Genomic DNA, 9,976 nt, shown 5'->3' with positions numbered 1-9,976 from the left:
TAATTAGAGATAATATAGTTAATTTTTCTATTTTTCAAAACAGCAGTATTAATATTTGAGAATATTAATTATTTAGTCCAAATCATATAAAATCCTTATTATTTTACAACTACCAACTTTATAATTTAAATATAGAAAATAATCCAATAATTGTAAAATTGGATAATAATCCTAATTTATTTCAAATTCAATTAATCAAAACTTGTTCCAATTATCTTTAATAAAATAATTTCTGAAATTAAGACTATAAATAACTATATGATTAGAGATTTGATCATAATAAGACTTTTCAAAAGTTCTGGATCTTACATGATTACCATTCTGCCGCTTAGCTCTAAAATGCAAAAACTACCCTCTTGAACTCATATCATACTATTTTAATCCTAAGGTTTGGAGTCAATTAAAATCGTTCTTAACTTTTTTTTTTTGTACAAAATGATCCCTAACTTTATATTTAGTATTAAAATATCCTTTTGACAAATTTATCCTTTATAAAATTTGAAAATTAAAAAAACCTCCATCTTTCTCCTATCATATTTCATCAAAGACCATCATCCTCTATCAGAGATCATCGTCCTCCATCACCTCCTTCTCAATGCCATCACCAACCTTTTCTCCACCTCCTTCACAAAGAACAGTCACATGCTCTTTTCGGCTTTGCCCCTTCAATCTTCTTCAGAACCTTCATCAAGGTTCTTGAATTTCGTCGTCAATAATGGAATGAGGGCAGCTATAAGAAAGAGGAAGAAAGAGATGAGCAATGAAGATGAAATAGAGAAGGAGGAAGAAAGTAGCAACAGAAGAGAAAGAGATCCCAAAGCTCTTCTTTTTCTCTTTTTCGACATGATTTTAGAGAATAAGAGCAACAACGGCGGCAGTGGTCTCTCTCTCTCTCTCTCTCCCCTATCGATGACCCAACTACCAGCAGCGACGGCAGATTGACTCATTGTCACTATTCAACTCTCCCTTTCTCCTTCTTCTGTTTTCTTCGTCTTCTCCTCCTTCTTCACTGAGCTAACTCCATCTCTCTTGTCTCTCCCTTTGTCCTAGTTTTTTCTTTATTTCTTTCTTTCAAAAAATATAAATGTTGTATTGTTATTATTTTTGTTGAATTTGAAGAGTTATAATGGATATTTTTATTGTTAGTGTTGTTCTTGAATTTAATTGTTGTGTTGTTGTTGGTGATGGATAAAATGGATAGTGTTAGAAAAAGAGATAGCTGCTACTTGGTGGGAGTAAGAGTGGTGGTGGATGGTGAAGTAAGAGTCAGAACAAAGATAAGCACATTTTTAAGCAAAAAATTTTGAAAGGATGATTTTGATTTTGATTTTGATTTCAAAACTTAGAGATCAAAACATTATATTGAATTTGAAAAAACAACATATTAACTTCTGGTGATGACAAACATTGATACTTGATTGGATTAAAAGTCTAAAGTTTGTTTGCATATGTGTTTTATGGTGTAGGCCCTTATGAGAATTGAAATTGACAAAAATGGGGCTTAGCATGCATTTTGGGCTGATTTATTTAAGCTACAAGTTGTTGCCTTTCAACAAAGACATTCATGAAGGCTTATAGCTACTGTAACTTGTCCAAATGGTTTCAGATAAAAGAAGAAGTGGCCACAATAGATTCTCTTTGATCCAAATCAAAATAATTTTTTTATCTAATGGTTGGAGTGAAAAATATCATAACTTGGAGTCAAAGGAAGAATCAGATGGTGCTGATTCAAGCAGTACAACAAGATCAAATGGCCTCTATAAAAAAGAATAAAAAATACAAACAACAATAGCAAACCAGCCCTCTCTCTAAGCCCCGTTCTTTGTTGCAATTGCAATGTTATTCTACAATTTTGCACCTCCATTACCTCTATGTATCTGCTCTGATTCTAGGAGAAGATGACAAGCTATATATCGTCCTTGTGGTACAGAAGTTGTCTCCAAGGATAACTTCAAGCTTTGGAAGCATTATGACGGAAGATAAATGTCAGTAAAGAATTTCATAAAAATAGTTTCGTCGAAGTATAGATCTAAACCGACAATTAAACCTCAATCAATGTTTAAATTGTTTGTCACAATACAAACCCAATAAAAATAATCGAAGTATTTAAATCTCGGGTCATCTCCCAAACGAATTGTAGGAAAGTATATTTAATATTGGTTATGGGAAAGTATAATTTTGGGGTTTTGTAATAAGAAACAAGAAAGTAAAATGACAAGAAAATAAGCTAATAACTAAGAAAGCTCTTAGCAAGGAAAGAGAATTAGAAGTCCTATCCTTATTATCGTCGTCAATTGTGATGGTAAATGTAAATTTGCCTTCACTTAGTTAACCTTTAACCAATGAAGGAAAGTCAAGTGCATACAATCAACTTGAGTTCACAAGTCCTAGTCAACTCATAGGGGGAGACTAGATTTAGTGAAGTTTAAGCTAATCGGCAATCTTCAATTACCAATCAACAAGAGACTTTGACAATTCAAGAGTCTCCAAATCATCAACCCAGGCCAAGAACACAAAAATCTATTTTAAAATCCAACCAAGCATTTCATCAAACACTTGGAAGGCACAAAATAAAAATATAGAAAATTAATAAGAAATATTAAATCTAAACTACCGAATGCAAGAATCAATAACTAACAATTGAAGAGAGCAACAATAAACATAGAAAACATAAATTGCATTAAATGAAATCAAACGTAACAAGAGTTCATAAACATAAAAATGGCATAAAAGGAAAATTAACAATGTAAACAAAGAGACCCAAGACAATAAAACATGAAAACATAAATGAAACTACACTAAAAAAAGAATTAAAGAGAGAACTAAAGGAAATTAAGCTAATCTACCCTAATTTCTAGAGAGAAGAGAGAGCTTCTCTCTCTAGAATATAACCTAAAGCATGATACTAAGCTAGTCCTGATTGCTCTCCCCTGTTCCTTCATGAGTTTTGCATCAAATAGCTTCAGAAAAGAGTGGATTTGGGCTTCAGCCAGTCTAGAAATCGCCCCAGTGTGTTGCCTTTAATGAGGTCACGTGACGCTTGTCACGCGTATGCGTCACTTGGCAACATCCTTTATCACGCGTACGCGTCACCTTGACGAGCTTCTTCTTCGCACGCACGCGTACATGTCGCCTTGAATGTTCCAAATCCTCATTTTCCATGAATTCTCCATCTTGCATGCTTTTCTCTTCACTCCTTTGATCCATTCCTTACCCTTTTAATCCTGAAATCACTAACACACATATCAAGGCATCGAGTGAAATTAAAGTAAATTAAATTTGACTAATTAAAGGCCTAAAAAGCATTTTTTTAACCATTAAGCACAATTAAGAGAATTCATGAAAGCATGCTATTTTGTTGAATAAATGGGAGAAAAGTTAACAAAATCCACCAAATACAATACAAAATAAACCATAAAATTGTGGTTTATCACATTACTCATCAATAAAAAGAGTAATTGGCTAATGATTGAAGATCAAAGAGTGAGAACTGAATATCTGAGCTTTTCATAGGTTTCAAGCTACATTTATCTTCTCTTTCATGTAGTTACATTGTATATATATGGTCAAAGTGAGTCAAATTTCCAAGAAATCATATATACACAATCAAGGGCTAAATCAATCATATCAAAACACATTCACAATTGAATTGACTTATTCAAAAGAGTTCAAAAATTGCAAGATAAGCAATGATCAAAGATGGACATATGGAATTGAGCAATTGAACCCTCACCAGATGTATATATGCACTCTAATTGCTCAAGTGTTTAGGGTTAATCCACTCAAATCTCCTCTAATCATGCTTTCTAAAAGTTTGTTCTTCATCTAACCAATCAACAAATATTTAGTGTACAAATGCAAATATGATGAGGGCTTTTCAATGTTGTAATGGGGCTAAGGTAAGGGTGATGATATATGTATGACCAAGTGAGTTATCATTTGAATCTTTGACTAACCTGAGTTCTCACCTAACACATACACACTCTCTATACAATTCTAAGATCAAGCCTAGCCACCCACGATCTCACTTTTACATATATACATACACTCATGTATCAATTCCAATTCCATCACATATGCACTGATATTTTCATTGAACTTAACATTGGGGTAATTTTATCCCCTATTCATTTATTTCTTTTTATTTCTTTTATTTTTATTTTTTTATTTTTTTATTTTTTTATTTTTTTATTATTTTTATTTATTTATTTTTATATGAAAACATAATATATACAAAGGACATCAATGCATATGGTTTCTATACTTTCACATGAGTATACACCCAAATTCTCAATATTTCTGATGAGCAGATAATTTATACGCTTTTTGACATTATTTTTACATAGTTTTCAGTATGATTTGATTAGTTTTTAGTATATTTTTATTAGTTTTTAAATAAAAATCACATTTCTGGACTTTACTATAATTTTGTATATTTTTCTGTGATTTCAGGTATTTTCTGGCTAAAACTTGAGTAAAAATCAGATTCAGAGGTTGAAGAAGGACTGCAGATGCTGTTGGATTCTGACCTCCCTGCACTCAAAGTGGATTTTCTGGAGCTACAAAACTCCAAATGGCGTGCTCTCAATTGCGTTGGAAAATAGACATCCAGGGCTTTTTAGAAATATATAATAGTTCATACTTTGCCCGAGTTTAGATGACGCAAACTGGCATTCAACGCCAGTTCCATGTTGCATTCTAGAGTTAAACGCCAGAAACAGGTTGCAAATTGGAGTTAAACGCCAGAAACAGGTTACAAACTAGCGTTCAACTCCAAGAGAAGCCTCTACACGTGTAAAGCTCAATGCTCAGCCTAAGCACACACCAAGTGGGCCCTTGAAGTGGATTTTCTGCATCATTTACTCATTTCTGTAAACTCCAGTAACTAGTCTGATATAAATAGGACCCTTTACTATTGTATTAGACATCTTTGATCAGTTTTATGCTATCTTAGACCTTTATGGGGGCTGGCCATTCGGCCATGCCTGGACCATTATCACTTATGTATTTTCAACGGTAGAGTTTCTACACACCATAGATTAAGGTGTGGAGCTCTGCTGTTCCTCATGAATTAATGCAAAGTACTATTGTTTTTCTATTTAATTCAAGCTTATTCCTATTCTAAGATGTTCATTCGCACCCAAGAACATGATGAATGTGATGATTATGTGACGCTCATCATCATTCTCACTTACGAACGCGTGCCTGACAAACACTTCCGTTCTACATGCAAACAAGCTAGAATGAATATCTCTTAGATATCTAATACAGAGGACCGAGTCCGAGATATTAGAGTCTTCGTGGTATAAGTTAGAACCCATGGATGGCCATTCCTGAGATCTGGAAAGTCTAAACCTTGTCTGTGGTATTCCGATTAGGATCTGGGAAAGGATGGCTGTGACGAGCTTCAAATTTGCGAGTGCTGGGCGTAGTGACAGACGCAAAAGGATAGTAAATCCTATTCCAGTATGATCGAGAACCAACAGATGATTAGCCATGCAGTGACAGCGCATTGGACCATTTTCACAGATAGGACGGGATGTAGCCATTGACAACGGTGTTGCCCAACATACAGCTTGCCATGGAAAGGAGTGAGAATGATTGGATGAAGACAGTAGAAAAGCAGAGGTTCAGGAGGAACGAAAGTATCTCTGTACGCTTATCTAAAATTCTCACCAATGAATTACATAAGTATCTCTATCCTAGTTTATATTTTATTTATATTTATTATCACTTCATCATAACCATTTGAATATGCCTGACTGAGATTTACAAAGTGACCATAGCTTGCTTCAAGCCGACAATCTCCGTGGGATCGACCCTTACTCACGTAAGGTTTATTACTTGGACGACCTAGTGCACTTGCTGGTTAGTTGTGCAAAGTTGTGACAAAGTGTGATTCACGTTTGAGAGCACCAAGTCTTTGGCGCCATTGTTGATGATCACAATTCTGCGCACCAAGTTTTTGGCGCCGTTGCCGGGGATTGTTCGAGTTTGGACAACTGACGGTTCATCTTGTTGCTCAGATTAGGTAAATTTATTTTAATTTTAAGCTTTTTGTTTTTATTATTCTTAATTTCAAAAAAAAAATTAAAAATAGTTTTTCAAAAGAAAAATTAATTTATGTTCTTCAGATTTTTTAAGAAGGAATTCTAGAGTTTCATGAAGCATGTTGAAGCCTGGCTGGCTGTAACTCCATGTCTAATTCATTTGGACCGGGGCTTCCACTTATCAGCATAGAATGAAGTTGGATGAAGTATCAGCTATTGTATGTCTGATTTATATCTGCTAAAGCTTGGCTGGCCATTGACCATGTCTAGTGTTTTGGACCGGAGCTTTCACTGAAAGCTTGGCTGGCTAGTAAGCCATGTCTAATTCCTGGACTGGAGCTTTAGACTAACATTGCAAGATTCTTGGAATTCCTATTAAAAATTTTGAAATCCTTATTTTTCCAATTAATTTTTCGAAAAATATCCAAAAAAATTAATAAAATCATAAAACCAAAAATAATTTGATGTTTCTTGGTTGAATCTAGTGTCAAGTCATAAGTTTAGTGTTAATTGCATGTTCTTAAAATTTGTGCATTTTTCGAAAACTCATGCATGTGTTCTTCACGATCTTCAAGTTGTTCTTGACAAGTCTTCTTGTTTGATCTTTACATTTTCTTGTTTTGTGTCTTTTCTTATTTTTCATATGCATTCTTGAATTGTTAGTGTCTCAACATTAAAATTTTTTATATTTGGTGTCTTGCATGTTTTTCTTTTCTTAAAAATTTTCAAAAATAAGTTCTTGGTGTTCATCTTGACATTCAAAGTGTTCTTGGTGTTCATCTTGACGTTCGAATATTTGAGTTGACTTTTTCAAAAAATTTTGAAATCTAGTTGTTTCTTATGAGTCAAATCAAATTTTCAATTTAAAAATTCTATCTTTTTCAAAACTTTTTCAAAAATCAAATCTTTTTCATTTTTTTATGATTTTCGAAAATTTCAAAATGATTTTCTAAAATCTTTTTCTTATTTCTATTTCATATTTTCGAAATTAATGCCAACAGTTAATGTGATTGATTCAAAAATTTTAAGTTTGTTACTTGCCTAGTAAGAAAGGTTCAATCTTTAAATTCTAGAATCATATCTTTTTGTTTCTTGTTAGTCAAGTAATCAACTTTAATTTTCAAAATCAAATCTTTTTAAATTTCTTTTTCAAATCTTTCTCAAAATAAGTTTCAATCACATCTTTTTTTAAAAATCAATTTCAAAATCTTTTCTAACTTAGTTTCTAACTTCTTATCTTTTTGTTTAATTCATATCTTTTTCAAAACTACCTAACTAACTCTCTCTTTCTAATTTTTGAAAATCCCTTCCCTCTTTTTCAAAATCCATTTTTTATTAACTAATTGTTTTAATTTTTACTTTAATTTAATTTCATTTTTCTTTTTTGTATTTTCGAATTCTAACTTTAAAGTTAATTTAAAAACAAAAATATTTTCTTTTCTTTTCAATGATTTTCGAAAATTCTTCTCTCTCATCTCCTTCTAATTATTTATTTATTTACTGACACTCCTCTTTCACCCAAGAATTTGAACTCATTCCTCTCCCTTGTGTTTGGATTCTTATCTTTTCCTTCCTCCATTATTCTCTTCTTATACTTACATAAGAAATCTCTATATTGTGACATAGAGGATTCTATATTTTCTTTTCTGTTTTCTTCTTTTTCATATGAGCAGGAACAAGGATAAGAATATTCTTGTTGAAGTTGATCCTGAACCTGAAAGGACTCTGAAGAGAAAGCTAAGGGAAGCTAAAGCACAACTCTCTGGAGGAAATCAGACAGAAATTTTCGAAAAAGAAGGAGACATGGCCGAAAATAATAACAATGCAAGGAAGATGCTTGGTGACTTTACTGCACCAAATTCCAATTTACATGGAAGAAGCATCTCAATCCCTGCCATTGGAGCAAACAATTTTGAGCTGAAACCTCAATTAGTTTCTCTGATGCAACAGAACTGCAAGTTTCATGGACTTCTATCAGAAGATCCTTTTCAGTTCTTAACTGAATTCTTGCAAATCTGTGATACTGTTAAGACCAATGGGGTTGATCCCGAGGTCTACAGGCTTATGCTTTTCCGGTTTGCTGTAAGAGACAGAGCTAGAATATGGTTGGATTCTCAACCTAAAAATAGCCTGAACTCTTGGGATAAGCTGGTCACGACTTTCTTAGCCAAGTTCTTTCCTCCTCAAAAGCTTAGCAAGTTTAGAGTGGATGTTCAAACCTTCAAACAGAAGGAAGGTGAATCCCTCTATGAAGCTTGGGAGAGATACAAGGAACTGACCAAAAAGTGTCCTTCTGACATGCTTTCAGAATGGACCATCCTGGATATATTCTATGATGGTCTATCTGAGCTATCAAAGATGTCACTGGACCATTCTGCAGGTGGATCTATTCACCTAAAGAAAACGCCTGCAGAAGCTCAGGAACTCATTGACATGGTTGCAAACAACCAGTTCATGTACACTTCTGAAAGGAATCCTGTGAGTAATGGGACGCCTCAGAGAAAGGGATTTCTTAAAATTGATACTCTGAATGCCATATTGGCTCAGAATAAAATATTGATTCAGCAAGTCAATATGATCTTTCAGAGTCTGAATGGATTGAAGGAATCATCCAACAGTACTAAAGAGGCATCTTCTGAGGAAGAAGCTTATGATCCTGAGAATCCTGCAATAGCAGAAGTGAATTACATGGGTGAACACTATGGAAACACCTATAATCCCTCATGGAGAAATCATCCAAATTTCTCATGGAAGGATCAACAAAAGCCTCAACAAGGCTTTAATAATGGTGGAAGAAACAGGTTTAGCAATAGCATGCCTTTTCCATCATCCACTCAGCAACAAATAGAGAATTCTGAGCAGAATCCATCTAGCTTAGCAAATATAGTCTCTGATCTATCTAAGGCTACTGTAAGTTTCATGAATGAAACAAGGTCCTCCATTAGAAATTTGGAGGCACAAGTGGGCTAGCTGAATAAAAGGGTCACTGAAACTCCTCCGAGTACTCTCCCAAGTAATACAGAAGAAAATCCAAAGAGAGAGTGCAAGGCCATTGACTTGACCATCATGGCCGAACCTACAAGGAAGGAGGAGGACGTTAATCCTAGTGAGGAAGACCTCCTGGGACATTCAGTGACCAATAAGGAGTTTCCCTTTGAGGAACCAAAGGAATCTGAGGCTCATCTAGAGACTATAGAGATTCCATTGAACCTCCTTCTGCCCTTCATGAGCTCTGATGAGTATTCTTCTTCTGAAGAGAATGAAGACATTACTAAAGAGCAAGTTGCTAAGTACCTTGGTGCAATCATGAAGCTGAATGCCAAATTATTTGGTAATGAGACTTGGGAAGATGAACCTCCCTTGCTCACCAATGAACTGAATGCATTGGATAGGCAGACATTACCTCAAAAGAAACAGGATCCTGGCAAATTCTTAATACCCTGTACCATAGGTACCATGACCTTTGAGAAGGCTCTGTGTGACCTGGGGTCAGGAATAAACTTAATGCCACTCTCTGTAATGGAGAAACTTGAGATCTTTGAGGTGCAAGCTGCCAGAATCTCATTAGAGATGGCAGACAACTCAAGAAAACAGGCTTATGGACAAGTAGAGGACGTGTTAGTAAAGGTTAAAGGCCTTTACATCCCTGCTGATTTCCTAATCCTAGACACTGGGAAGGATGAGGATAAATCCATCATCCTTGGAAGACCCTTCCTAGCCACAGCAAGAGCTGTGATTGATGTGGACAGAGGAGAGTTAGTCCTTCAACTGAATGAGGACAACCTTGTGTTTAAAACTCAAGAATCTCCTTCTGTAACCATGGAGAGGAAGCATGAAAAGCTTCTCTCACTGCAGAGTCAACCAAAGCCCCCACAGTTAAACTTTAAGTTTGGTGTTGGGAGGCCACAACCAAACTCTAAGTTTGG

At 34.6% G+C, this 9,976-nt stretch overlaps 1 non-coding gene across 1 annotated transcript; it reads right to left on the bottom strand.

Annotated features, from left to right (window-relative positions):
• Positions 1–8,246: 8,246 nt before the first annotated feature.
• On the bottom strand, positions 8,247–8,350 carry LOC148555395 (small nucleolar RNA R71). The gene has a single exon (XR_015886418.1). It is a non-coding gene; the product is annotated as a small nucleolar RNA R71 (small nucleolar RNA).
• Between the last annotated feature and the right edge of the window lie 1,626 nt (positions 8,351–9,976).

Source organism: Arachis ipaensis, chromosome B6, assembly GCF_059453495.1.
Source record: "Arachis ipaensis isolate K30076 ecotype BB chromosome B6, ASM5945349v1, whole genome shotgun sequence".
In the NCBI taxonomy this organism is placed as follows: Eukaryota; Viridiplantae; Streptophyta; class Magnoliopsida; order Fabales; family Fabaceae; genus Arachis; species Arachis ipaensis.
Note: the sequence above shows the minus strand (reverse complement) of the source record. Positions and strands in the feature narration are given on the sequence as shown.